General features: G+C 44.5%; 1 protein-coding gene across 1 annotated transcript in view; it reads left to right on the top strand.

Moving 5' to 3' along the window:
• Positions 1-14,372, top strand: part of lrmda (leucine rich melanocyte differentiation associated) — a 664,257-nt gene that overhangs the window by 572,569 nt on the left and 77,316 nt on the right. The window lies entirely within an intron of this gene.

Below are 14,372 nucleotides of genomic sequence, written 5' to 3'. Positions count from 1 at the left end.
TGATGCTTGAGGAAGAAGATTGGCAGACCATTGAAATCCTCAAGCCCGCTTTCCAAAGTGAAGATCGCTCGGGGTGAGGCAGCCTAATTGTGCAATCCAGCCAGGGGCTCGCCGATAGCTCTTGTCGCTTATTCTGGCTTCCGAGCAGGAAGACTGGTGATCATCTAACATAAACTGAGGAAAGAGGGCAGTAGTGAAGCTGGGTGGTCAGCGCCGTGGGACAGAGAATCCTCGGTGACTTCCTCCGATGAGTTTATTCACAAAAAGATGCCTCTTAGACTTGCCCCTCAGCAGAACCTCAGATCTGTGCCATGTCTTCTTCCCTTTGCTGGAGGTGCCTAAGACCTAAAGGCAAAGCTTTCAGATGAGGAGAAAAATGTTTTGAGGGGATCAAAGGAAGATTTCTTTCAGCTAGAGGGTGGTTAAAATCTGCAATGCACGACCAGAAAAGGTTGTGTTATGAGTACTCTCAGAATGCTTAGGAATCTGGACAGGCACAAGATACGCTGAAGTATAGTCAGCAATGGGCCAAATTGGATCAGTAGAGATGGCTACTTGATGGTCAGTATAGACATGGTAGGTCAAAGGGACCTGTTGCTGTATGTTTGACTCTAGGGACTCGTATGATAATTGCAAATGGGAATTTACTTGTAAAATACACAATTGAAGACACACCACCAAATAGAAAACTTTCCTCCCATTGCAGTGAAAGCAACTTATCTTCAACTGAGTGGGGATTGTGCTTATTTTCCCCGAACATAGAACGCCCTATGAGATTGGTCATGCACAAGATCAATGCATCTCACACAGTGTAATGTTTTTAAGGATTGTCACAAAATGCTGGAGTAACTCAGCGGGACAGGCAGCATCTCTGGAGAGGAGGAACGAGTGGCGTTTCAGGTCGAGGCCCTTCTTCAGACCAGCTAGGGATAAGGGAAACAAGAGATCTAGGCAATGATGTAGAGAGATAAAGAACATATGCAAAAACGGTAACAATGATTGAGGAGACGGGCCATTATTAGTTGTTTGTTGGATGAAAATGAGAAGCTGGTGTGGCTTGGGTGGGGGAGTGATAGAGAGAGAGAGAGAGGGAATACCGGGATACTTGAAGCTCGAGAAATCAATATTCATACCACTGGGCTGTAAGTTGTCCAATCGAAATATGAGATGCAGGTAGCCTCACTTGTTTTTCATTCCCCATATCCCTAACTAGTCTGAAGAATGGTCTCAATCCAAAAGATCACCCATTGCTTATCTCCAGAGATGCTGCCTGGCCCGCTGAGTTACTCCAGTTTTTTGTGTCTATCATCAGCTTTGATAGCATCTGCAGTTCCTTCCAACATACATATTTAAGGATTGTGCCTTGCCACACTGGTCTACATGTTCCTCAACTAATTGATCTTCCTTTGAGGAAGGATGATTTCCATCCCAGCACCTCCTTCAATGCCGAATACCCTCCTTTATGTGACCTCCTGGCAAAATAAGGTGTCCCATTGGCATGAGTGAGTCTTCGACAGGAAGGTGCTTCAGTGTGTGTGTGCATTCACCAAACTGTCTCGGATGCAAAGAAATTAATTTTAGAAGAGATGAACTGTGAGTTGTGAATGAAAAGATTTGACGGAAGAATAAAAGGAAGTATTTCAAATATGCTGAATATCGGAAGACAGCCAACTCCTTCAATGCTGTAAAAGATCCATCCCTTTCCCTGACAACTTTCTTCCTCTTTTCCATTTTTTGATGTCTTTGTGATGACGGGCTGTTGATCACCTCCCTTCATATCCTGGCAAGATCTTCCTACAAACACCAGCTTTTCTCTGCGCACATGCTTGTCGCTTGTACGGAATATGAAGGTGTGGAAAGGCTGCAGGTGAGCTGAGTTGAGTTTATTTTGCCCAGCTCTGTACTGACCTTCCCAGCAAAGATTCCTCCAGCTACAAGCAATTGTCCCACTGTACGAGTTCATTCAAGCTCTCCCGAGTTTAAAAAAAAAATCGAACTCGTGGTAAGTACGTAGAATGTACATAGCGGGTACGTCGGATCTCGGGGACGTCTCTTAGCGGCTCGTAACGTTAACGGCAGGTACTCGGGGGAAATGCGGTAAGCTCGGGAAGACTCGTGAAGATTTTTCAACATGTTGAAAAATGTCCACGAGAGCCCCGAGTACCTACGAGCGGCCATTACCGTAATTCTCCGAGTTTGAATCAGGGGAAACTCGGAAGAACTCTTGAATTAGCTCGTACAGTGGCACAGCCCCTTAACAGGTTTAATGCCATTGAGCAGGAGAGGAGGCATGTTTGGAGATGCAGCATGGATACACCGAATCCATGCCGACCAATGATTATCCAGACACGACGCACTACGGGACAATTAACGGAAGCCAATCAACCTAAAACCCTGCACGTTTTTGGAATGTGGAAATCAAAGAAAACCTCCGGAGAAAACCTGTGTGGTCACAGGGAGAACGTACAAACTCTGTCCAAACACCCGTAGTCAGCAACTAACCCGTGACCCTGGTGTTTTAAGGCAGCAACTACGCCACTCTGCAGCCCCAATGTTTTGAGGGAAAGTGTATGAAAATAAATATCACTTCTCCAGAGTCTTTCATGTCTTTTTAAGAACATTGCGAAGAGTTTTATGGCCCATTTAGAAAGGTTGTGGATGTAGAATAGTTCCAGATTTATGGAAGGGATATGTTGCTGTATAACAATGCCACAAGTGAAATATTATTGCTTTGAAAACCCAGAGCAAATTACATTTTATATGGAAGGAAGTATTTCTATGCTCGGAGAATGGTATACTATTCATTATGGCAATAATCCAACGCAAATAGAAGGCACAAGCCCAAAGAGTTGATATTGTGATGGGGAATTTTCAGATTTGTCGTACTGTATGCAGGTAATTCTGCTATTTGGTCTGAAGAAGGATCTCGACATGAAACGTCATCCATTCCATAACATGTATTGAATAAAACTCATGCTGAAATTGAGCCTTCATTGCTTGAGGGAACCTTATAGACAATAGGTGCAGGAGTAGGCCATTTGGCCCTTCAAGCCAGCACCGCCATTCAATGTGATCATGGCTGATCATTCACAATCAGTACCCCGTTCCTGCCTTCTTCCCATATCCACTGACTGCTATTTGTAAGAGCCCTATCTACCTCTCTCTTGAAAGCATCCAGAGAACCTGCCTCCACCGCCTTCCGAGGCAGAGAATTCCACAGACTCGCAACTCTCTGTGAGAAAAAGTGTTTCCTCGTCTCCCTTCTAATGCTTAGGAACTGTCTCAGTCATCTTTTCAGAGTCAGATTCAGATTCAGATTCAGATTCAATTTTAATTGTCATTGTCAGTGTACAGTACAGAGACGACGAAGTGCATTTAGCATCTCCCTTGAAGAGCGACATAGCAAACGATTTGAATTAAAAAAAAATAATAATAAGTGGTCCGGGGGGGGGGGGGGGGGGGGGGGGGTGATTGGCAGTCACCGAGGTACGTTGTTTAGTAGAGTGACAGCCGCCGGAAAGAAGCTGTTCCTCGACCTGCTGGTTCGGCAATGGAGAGACCTATAGCACCTCCCGGATGGTAGGATGGTAAACAGTCCATGGTTGGGGTGAGAGCAGTCCTTGGCGATGCTGAGCGCCCTCCGCAGACAGCGCTTGCTTTGGACAGACTCAATGGAGGGGAGCGTGGAACCGGTGATGTGTTGGGCAATTTTCACCACCCTCTGCAATGCCTTCCGGTCGGAGACAGAGCAGTTGCCATACCATACTGTGATGCAGTTGGTAAGGATGCTCTAAATTTCCTTTATATTGGTGTGCAGCTGGATGGTATGGAAGCGAGTCAAGTTTCCACTGATACTACTGTATCTAACAGCAGCGGCATACCTCCACAATGTTGTCCAAGCTGCACTATTGATATCTCTGTTTTCAAGTAACCTTTGCATTCTCTCTCTCTCTCGGTCCCTCTCCCACCCTAGTCGACTTGGTAGTTTCACTGTATATATGCCTTCAATATCATCTCTTGCACAGTCAACAAAGGACCATTGTTGGGTTCCAGCTTTCTTGAATCATGGATGCCGGCTCTGATTTGTCCTGTACATTGTCTGAACCATTCCTCTAGTTTCCCTCGCCCCTAACTCTTAGTCTAAAGGAGTGTCTTATCCCAAAACATCATCTATTCCTTTTCTCTGTACATGCTACCTGACCTGTTCGTGTTCATAAGTGTTAGGAGCTGAATGAGGCCATTCAGCCAATCAAGTCTACTCCACCATTCAATCATGATTCATCTATCTTCCCCTCTCAACACCATTTTCCTGCCTTCTCCCTTTATCACCTGACACTTGTGCTAATCAAGAACCTATCTATCTCTGCCTTAAATATCCATTGACAGCCTCCACAGCCTTCTGTAGCAATGAATTCCACATGGTTGGAATAGATATCGTGTCGGCACGGACTTGTAGGGCCGAGATGGCCTGTTTCCGTGCTGTAATTGTTATATGGTTATATGGTTAGATATACTCCAGCAATTAGCATCTACCTTTGGTGTAAACCTACACATCCAGTTTCTTCCTACACATATTGCATACCCTTTCAAGATTGGTGATCTGCACTTCCAGCATGTTTGGCAGTTGTTGTGCGAGCTACCAAGGAATGTTTACCTTCATTCTGACAGAGGCTTTGACCTGAAACACTAACTCGATTTATCTTTCCACACCCACTATTGCTGCCTGACCTATAAGCATGTTACCAACCTTTTCTGTTTTTCTTCCAGCATCTGCAGTTTTCTTTTTTTCTGTTTTGTACCTTAGAATGTGACCAGCTATTAGCAATTTCTTCACAAAAGGCTCCGGAAATCTCAGGGGTAAGGTGGTGTGATGATGTGACACCTTCGTGAACCTGTTTGGCAGTGAATTCTAGGATTCGGACCGAGCAATATTGAAACACTGGCAAATACCCTTGACCCAAGAGGGAAATTGTGCCAAGCCAATTGTTCCTTTTGGAGCCAATCTACTCAAACTGGACGGAGAGAAGTGGATTAATTTTCTCCATAACTGCTTGTCAAACCTAGTTACTTTCTCTTGTTTTTCCTAACTGATGTCCGACAATTGAATAAGTAATGACTGTGCGGGGAGTGTATGTGAGAGAATTGTCATCCTAACGTTCATTTGCACAGCAGGCCTGTTCCCCATTGCACTCCGCCACCAGATGTCTCGATGTGCTGTTTTTAGACAATGAATGACTTTGTGATCTCTTCATAAAGAGTGGTGCCTTTATGCTTCCCACTGTGCTTGCAAGTAGAACTGTGTCAGAATATTGTTGCCAAGGTAATTTGTCAGGCTCTTCCTGACAGATACCTATTAATGTCATCTCTGCTGCAGTCACAGTTCATCTGCACAGGCCCATCCAATTGTGTAAACAGGAAAGCTGCGAAAGTAAGTCTTATTAATAACTTTACTGCTTTGAAACGGAAATGAAAATACTGGCCTTGACTACCACTGGTCTTTATTTTCATTTTCTGATTTGTAAAGGAAGCTTCTTAATCTCCGACGACTCTCTGAGCTAGGCTGTGTGCATCCCACACTCAGTTCATCTTTGTGGTGAACAAGGTATTGACAATGGCGACATATCTCTGTAAATTTCCATTCTTTTCAGCTGCCAGTTTTTTTGTTACTTTTTCCAAAAGGTCTAATTGCAAGTTCCAGTATCTCGCTCAGTACATGGTACATAAGGAAACTTGTTTAGTTTAGAGATACAACGGGTCCTTCAGCCCACTGGGTCCGCGCCGACCAGCAATCCCCACATATTAACACTATCCTACACACAATTTTTACATTTAACAAGCCAATTTACCTGGGGACAATTTGCCGTTCACCTATCATTAATATGGGGCAAGGTAATATTTCAAGTTGTGAAGGATCCTGTGGAACATGATGTTACTCTTGAGGATGTATACATTAGTCACCGGAAAATTGTTGTTTCGAGAAATCGGCCAACACAATCAGGGAACTTGACCACCCTGGTCATTTCTCTTCTTCTTCGCTAGTTTAGAGATCCAGCATGGAAACAGGCTCTTCAGCCAGCTAATTCCATGCCGACCAGTGATCCCTGCATACTAACACGATCCTACACACACTAGGGACAATTTACTATTATACCAAGCCAATTAACATACAATCCTATACGTCTTTGGAATGTGGGAGGAAACCGGAGCTCCCTGGGAAAAACCCACGGGGGTAACGTACAAACTCGTACAGGCAGCACTCGTAGTCGGGATCAAATCAGGCCCAAGGCAGCAACTCTGCCACTGTGCCGCCCAAGATACAAATGTTTGAAAGTGTGTACCACCAGACTCAGGAACAGCTTCTTCCCCTCTTTTATCAGACTTCTGTACAGTCCTTCCATAAGCTATGGTGCAGTTCTGGTTCCCCAACCTACCTCCCTGAGAACATTGAACTTTTTGGCTGAACTGTTATGCTGCAATGTTGAGAATCCTTTGCTGTGCTCTGGTATATTTCTCTTCTCTATCTTTTGTACATGCTGTTGACTTGATTCAAGTACAGTATTGTGTAGGAAGGAACTGCAGTTGCTGGTTTAAACCAAAGATAGGCACAAAATGCTGGAGTAAATCAACGGGGCAGGCAGCATCTCTGGAGGGAAGGAATGGGTGACGTTTCGGGTCGAGACCTTTCTTCAGACTGATGTCAGGGGATAAGGGGATACATAGATAAGGAAGTGCAAGGTGTGAAAATGGGATAAAGGGAATGTGGATCAAGGAAAATGTAGAATAGATCAAAGCCTTTCAATGTAACACATGACAACCTAATGCAGCCCTCAGAAAGCTGATTGCACCACAACAATGTTCAACTGAAAAATCACCCTGAATGAAGGCATTTGACCAAGGCCACTGCTCCAATGTGACTTAATTAAATTCCATTATTGGATTTTTGTTAGCGTTTTGGGATTACATTTACAGTGTAAGCAATAGGTTTATAATAAATTGATCAAAATACATTTGCAGTTCAGTTTGTCTTTCTGTAAAAAAAACATTTCTAATCTCTTCATGACTACGTAATTGCCAATAGCAGATTTCTGTGCAAACAGCTTTTCAGGAGTAGTTTATGTGAAGGTGCAGAAATTAAGGGACTATAAAATGTATCTTCACTTTTCTCAGCTAAGCTGCTGGTTTGCTTTTAGCTTGGTGAAGACCCACCTTTGTTGATACTATAGAGAGCATGTTATACCACTCAGTACCAGAGATGAGAGATGGTTTAGTTTAGAGAAGCAGCATAGAAGCAGGCCATTCGGCCCGCAAGTCCAAGCCAATCAATGATCACCCGAACACTAGTTCTGACCTGAACACTAGGGACAATCTTACAGTAGCCTATTGACCTACAAACTTGCATGTCTACCGAATGTGGGAGGAAACGGGAGCACCCAAGGAGATCCACTCGATCACTGGGAGAATGAATAAATTCTGTGCAGACGGCATTGATAGTCAGGATCGAACCCGGGTTTGTGGCGCTGTAAGGCAGCAACTTTACTACTGCACAACTGACCCGCCTGAGATCTTACAACATACTCTGATGTTCTCTATATTCCCCATGTATAATTCTGAAGAAGAGTCCCGACCCAAAACGTCACCTATCCATTTTCTCCAGAGATGCTGCTCTGACCTGCTGAGTTACTCCAGCACTTTGTGTCCATCTTTCATATAAATTTTAGTTGTCCTTCCTCTTATTTTAACACGGGCAGCAGCTCATTCAAAATAGGTCACCATCTCCACATAAACGACAGATAAAGCAATGCCAAGCAATCCTTCACTCAACAAAAAATAATGTCTTGATTTACATTGATTTAAGCAATGTTCAAGGTTTGGCCCCTTAAAATAACAAAAAACATCCTAAAATTTCCATTATTTTATTCCACAGTGTTACAGTTCCTGGTTCATAAATATGATTCCTGATTCATGTTAATCTTTGCTTACTCGCTGGTGTTTGAGAGACCCTTGTGACTTCTGATCGGTTACACAGCTATCAGCCTTCACACACGGCTGGGTCACATTGTGAGCATAAACGGAGCCTCTTAAGAGATTGGTGGACATAAACTGCTGACGCCAACCCCTGGTCCTCGGGCGTACTGAGTTATGCCACTGTATTTGCACAGGATGAATGGTACTCTCAGCTTGATTTTGCTGAATCAGACTAATTATGTTCAAACCTGCCATTGGCTTTTGTCCCTGATAGTTTGCACAGTGCACCTCAGCAGTCTTAAGGTTACTGGGCGATGTCTAATAGTGGCCAAGAAAACCAGCTGATCTGTCAGCTTTGTGTGTGAAAGGGAACTGTAAACATTGAAACCAGCTGTACAACTCACCCCCTCCATGACACACTGGTCAACCTGAGGAACAATGTCAGCGACAGACGGGTTCCACAAAGATGCAGTACAGAACGCCACAGGAGATCCTTCTTCCCTGTGGCTATCAAACTATTACTCCTCCCCCTTCCATCGTGGGGTGGACTTAGAAACATAGAAAATAGGTGCAGGAGTAGGCCATTTGGCCCTTCGAGCCTGCACCACCATTCAATATGATCATGGCTGATCATCCAAATCAATATCCCATACCTGCCTTCTCTCCATACCCCCTGATCCCTTTAGCCACAAGGGCCACATCTAACTCCCTCTTAAATCCAGCCAATGAACTGGCCTCAACTACATTCTGTGGCAGAGAATTCCACAGATTCACCACTCTCTGTGTAAAAAATGATTTTCTCATCTCGGTCCTAAGAGACTTTCCTCTTATCCTTAAACTGTGACCCCTTGTTCTGGACTTCCCCAACATCGGGAATAATCTTCCTGCATCTAGCCTGTCCAACCCCTTAGACTGACTCTTGCCCAATCCAGCACATCCCCAATCCTTTCCACTCGTCACTTTAATTTCATGTATCATGCATCTTGTGTTTTATGACTGTTGGCAGATCAATTTCCCTCCTGCGATAAATAAAGTTATATCGTATCATATCGTACAAAAAGGCAGAATACATGACATTGGAGTTTAGAAGGGAGGGCCTCATTGAAAATTACCGAATATTGAAAGGTATGATAGAGTGGATGTGCACAGGATGTTTCCACTAGTGGGAGAGTCTAGGACTAGAGGTCATAGCCTCAGAATTAAAGGACGTTCCCTTAGGATGGTGGTGAATCTGTTGAATTCTTTGCCGCTAAAGACTCTGGAGGCGAAGTCAATGGATATTTTTAAGGCCGAGATCGACAGATTCTTGATTAGTAAGGATGTCAATGGTTGTGGGAGAAGGCAGGAAAATGGGGTTAGGAGGGAGAGATAGATCAGCCATGATTGAATGATGGAGTAGACTTGATGGGCCGATTGGCCTAATTCTGCTCCTATCACTTATGACATTGGCGAGGCTGCATTTGGGGTAATGTGCTCAGTTTTAGTTGCCCTGCTATAGGAAGGATGTCATTAAGCTGGAACAAGTGCTGAGAAGATTCATAAGGATGTTGCCAGGACTCAACGGCCTGAGCTATAAATTAGTGCGTGCGTGGACATATCAGTTATTGCACAGACATAATCCAGAATCAAAGAAGTGTAGTATGTACGTTTGTAATGTCAAATGACATTTTTATGTAGAGATCTATGTACAGCTTTAACCCTACTTGCAGGACATGTTCTCCACTGACCTAGAACTTGGGCAAGTGCAAACAAATATTTGACCAGAGGAGTCTTGAACTCCCAAATAGTTGAAGCCTTCTTTTAAAAGTAATGAAATATCACCTACTTTGGGTCTGTCTTTATTTTTGCCTCCACTTTGTGATTATTTCTGGACACAGCCATCCAACCCTCCCATCCAGCAACACAACATAAAGTGTGTAGACACAGAATGCTGGAGTAACTCAGTGGGCCAGGCAGCATCTCTTTTCGGGTTGAGAGCCATACACAAGGGTCTCGACTTGAAACATCACTTATTCCTTTTCTCCAGAGAGGCTATCTGACTCGCTGAGTTACACCAGTATTTTGTGTCTATCTTCAGTGTAAACCAGCATTTGCAAGTTCCTTCCTGAATAAAAACTCTGCATTTTACCAGTGAAAATGAAATCCAGCTGTAACACACGCCGGGGGCTGCTTGTGGGGAAATGTCATCCACCATTCAGCTTGGAGATTGCGTGCACACAAAAGGCCTCCAAGCTGCAAGGACAACGAACCGCACAGCCCAAACAATTTGAAAAGGTACATTAGGCTCAGCTGGCACTGCACAGAATGAGAGAGACAGGCTTATTCTTAAACTGATAGTTCATGTCCCCCTTGCAATGGGAAGGAAAGGAAAGCATCCCTGACAGGTTGAGATATTGGAAAAGCAATCTCCAGCATGAGGTAAAACACTGCGCACACTGCCCACTGAAGCAAACCAACTGCGGCAATGACATGGGAAGGAACAGTGGAGTTTACTACACATTACAATCTAAATGAGCCTGATAGAAATCAGCAACTGAATTCACTTCAACACCAATTTGAGCCTCATCCTTTTGAAGAAGTCTTTCACAATGCATTGGTTGCACTAACTGGATTGAATTCCAACTTTTTAGGATGGGACTGCAGATTTGCTGGTTTGGACTGAAGATAGACACAAAATGCTGGAGCAACTCAACGGGGCAGGCAGCATCTCTGGAGAGAAGGAATGGGTGACGTTTCAGGTCAAGACGTCGTTGAGCCATCTGAAGAAGGGTCTCGACTCGAAACGTCACCCAGTCCTTCTCTCCATAGATGCTGTGTGAGTTGTCCATCCATTTGTATTTTGCATGATTCCACTCGAGATGTCCATTTGGATTTACCGTCTCTGGCTGGTTTAGGATTGGGCTCAAAAGGCCACAAACTTCCAACTCCTCCACAAAATGTGAATAGGTAGCAGAAAGGGAATAGAGACTTTTTTTAATTTGATGTACATGATGTACAGGATGTCATTAAGCTGAAACAAGTGCTGAGAAGATTCATAAGGATGTTGCCAGGACTCGAGGGCCTGAGCTATAAATTAGTGCGTGCGTGGACATATCAGTTATTGCACAGACATAATCCAGAATCAAAGAAGTGTAGTATGTACATTTGTAATGTCAAACGACATTTTTATGTAGAGATCTATGTACAGCTTTAACCCTACTTGCAGGACATGTTCTCCGGTGGGCGGCGCGACTCTCGTCAGCAGCGGCCTCTGCAGCCCGTCCGCGTTTTATTATTTTTTGTCTATGTTTTTATGTAGTTTTTGTTATTTTTTGTTGGGGTGTGTGTGTGTGGGGGGGTGGGGGTGGGGTGGGAGGGGAGGGGGCAAGGGCACGGGAGCAACTTTAAAATCCCCTGCACGGGAGACCCGACCTTTTCTCGTCGGGTCTCCGTTATCGTTGGGGCTGCAATGAGGAGCGGCCTCCAACAGGAAGAGACCGGGGACTCTGGTGCCGACGACTCACCTCACCGTCGCGGAGCTGGCCGAGTCCGGAGCGGGTGGAGCGGTGGAGGAGCGCTGCTGCTGCTGCTGCTGCGGCCCGACCGGAGAGTCGGAGGCTTCAACTGCAGGTCTGCGGACGGCGGCACCGGGAGCCCGCGGGTCCCTGGAGGGAGACCGCTTTTCAGGGCTCCCGCAACGGCGACTTCTCCCGCCCGAACGGCGACAGGGGGGGGGAGAGTGCAGTGGAGAGATAAGTTTTTTTGGCCTTCCATCACAGCGATGTGATGGATGTTTATGTAAATTATGTTGTGTCTTGGGTCTATTTGTTTGTAATGTATGGCTGCAGAAACGGCATTTCGTTTGGACCTCAAGGGGTCCTAATGACAATTAAATGTATCTTGCATCTTGCATCTTGCATGCAAATCGGAACTTTAAAGCTGCAGGAGCTGGGCAGAATAAATAGTTGCCTTGTTGCCATATAAATCCAAGGACAGATTTGCTCGATTTTCCAAATTGAACTCCCAGCACTCTAGGTTTTTTTATTCTCTTGGAGTCTCCCTCCAAGCATATGACATGCCACATCTTGCTCCATCTATAGAAGCCTTTACACAGTATGGGCTGCTCCTGCTGTTAATGGCAATGATGTCAACTGGAACGTCTAACTTTTTGCCATTTCCATGGCGTGAAGTTCAGGATCTGTACATGTGCACTGCTCAACATTGAGATTCAGAGCTTACTAATAAATAGACAATAGACAATAGGTGCAAGAGTAGGCCATTCGGCCCTTTGAGCCAGCACCGCCATTCACTATGATCATGGCTATTCATCCACAATGTACCCCATTCCTGCCTCCTCTCCGTACAAGGGTGGGGACCAAGTCTACAATATACGTATTTTCCCTCATACATTTGGACAGTCTAGACAATTTTAAGCAATCTAATAATTTACATTATCATCAACTCCAGGAGTGGTGAATCTGTGGAATTCTTTGCCACAGAAGGCTGTGGAGGCCAAGTCAGTGGATATTTGTAAGGCAGAGATAGATCCATTCTTGATTAGTACAGGTGTCAGAGGTTTGGTGAGAAGGCAGGAGAATGGGGTTAGGAGGGAGAGATAGATTAGCCATGATTGAATGGTGGAGTAGACTTGATGGGCCTAATGGCCTAATTCTGCTCGTACCGCTTATGACCTTATGATCTTAATCCTTGAAATACACCTGTGTCGTTTTTTTCAGTGTTAAAGCACCCAAGTAAATGCAAATTGTGCTTGGGGAAATGAAATGATGTGGCAAAGAGTCCAAAGATGCTGGAGTCTCTCACTCATGGGGCCAGGCAGCATCTTTGGAGACCATGGATACGTGACATTTTGGGTCGGGTGCTTCATGTTCTTTAGAGGTGCCGCCTGACGTGCTGCGTTAAGGGCCTGTCCCACTTGGGCGCCATTTGCGCGTCACGCAGATGGCTTGCGTAGATTTTGTACATCCCAAAATCCTGGTACGCCGCGCGTGACTGTGCATCACTGCCTATTTCACCATGCTCTGCACACAATGCGCGAATCACGTGCGCGCCGTGACGCGGAAATGACGTAGCGCAAATGACGCCCAAGTGGGACAGGCCCTTTACTCTCTGAACTCTAAACCATCACTAATATTTCACACCATCATTTAAAGATAACAGTGGTGTGAACTATCTTAATATTATAGTTGCTACTTGTATGCACATTTTGTTTAATGAGCAAGATCTCACTCTATTTATTCTGCATTAATCTACTATTATTCACACAGGTTAATTAATCTTTTAAAAAAATAATATGGGCTTTTTACATCAATTAAACATCTGTATTCAAGAGAGAGTTAGATATAGCTCCTAGGGCTAACAGAATCAAGAGGTATAGAGAGAAAGCAGGAACGGAGTACTGATTTTGGATGATCAGCCATGATCATATTGAATGGTGGTGCTGGCTCGAAGGGCCGAAAGGCCTACTTTGCGCCTATTTTCTATGTTTCTATCTCCTTACAGAGTCAAGATGATATGGGTTATTCATTTTCCACTGTATCATCATTCCCTTGTCAGAGAGAGGAGCATGTTGAAGAATTGTTGTGGTGGATGCCAAGTGGGCTAATCTCACACACAACTATCTACCTGCTGGAATGAAATAGGAGCATGGCCAGGGTGGTGTGGGTCCTTGATGATGCTGGCTGTCTTCTTGAGACAGCACCTTCTGTGGATCCCTTCAAATCATCCCAAGGTATTTTGACATATACTACTGCTGCTGTGCAGCAGACATGACCCCATATCTCACCTGGCATCTCTCATTACACCAGTTCCATTAAAAGTACCTTGCCTCTAGGCAATTGTGCCAAAACCAACCAGTCTACTTCTAATGGGGTCACAAGAGACTGCAGAAGCTGGAATCTTGCGCCAAGAACATAGTGGTGGAGGAACTCAGCGGGCAAGCCAGCATCCGTGGAGGAATTAGACGGACAAAGTTTCAACTTGGAATCTTCCTTCTAGTCTGAAGAAAGATCCCAACCCGAAATGTCATATGCCCATTCCCTCCACAGAAGTTGCTTAACCCATTGAGTTCCTCCAGCACTTTTGTTTCGCCGAAATATTAATTTACTTAATTCAGGAACTGTTTCAATGCTTAAAACTGATTAAATGTTATTTCAGAACCTCGTCTATTCTTCAGGTTAAAAAGAAAGTGAAGGCCAGCTATGTCATTGATAGTATTTGTGGGATTGGATTGAACATCTGAAGTACTTTTTGATATAAACAACAAATCAAAATATTCCACAACGTTTTGCATGTCAAATGATAAAACTGACAGCAGCTGAAAGATGACTTCAAAAAGCTGACACAGGCTCCTGAAAGATGACAACTTGCAAACAGCCATGATGTGAGCAACAGTTTGTGAACACTAGTTG

This window comes from Leucoraja erinacea, chromosome 34, assembly GCF_028641065.1.
Source record: "Leucoraja erinacea ecotype New England chromosome 34, Leri_hhj_1, whole genome shotgun sequence".
NCBI lineage: Eukaryota > Metazoa > Chordata > Chondrichthyes > Rajiformes > Rajidae > Leucoraja > Leucoraja erinaceus.
This window is presented reverse-complemented; position numbering and strand designations above follow the sequence as displayed.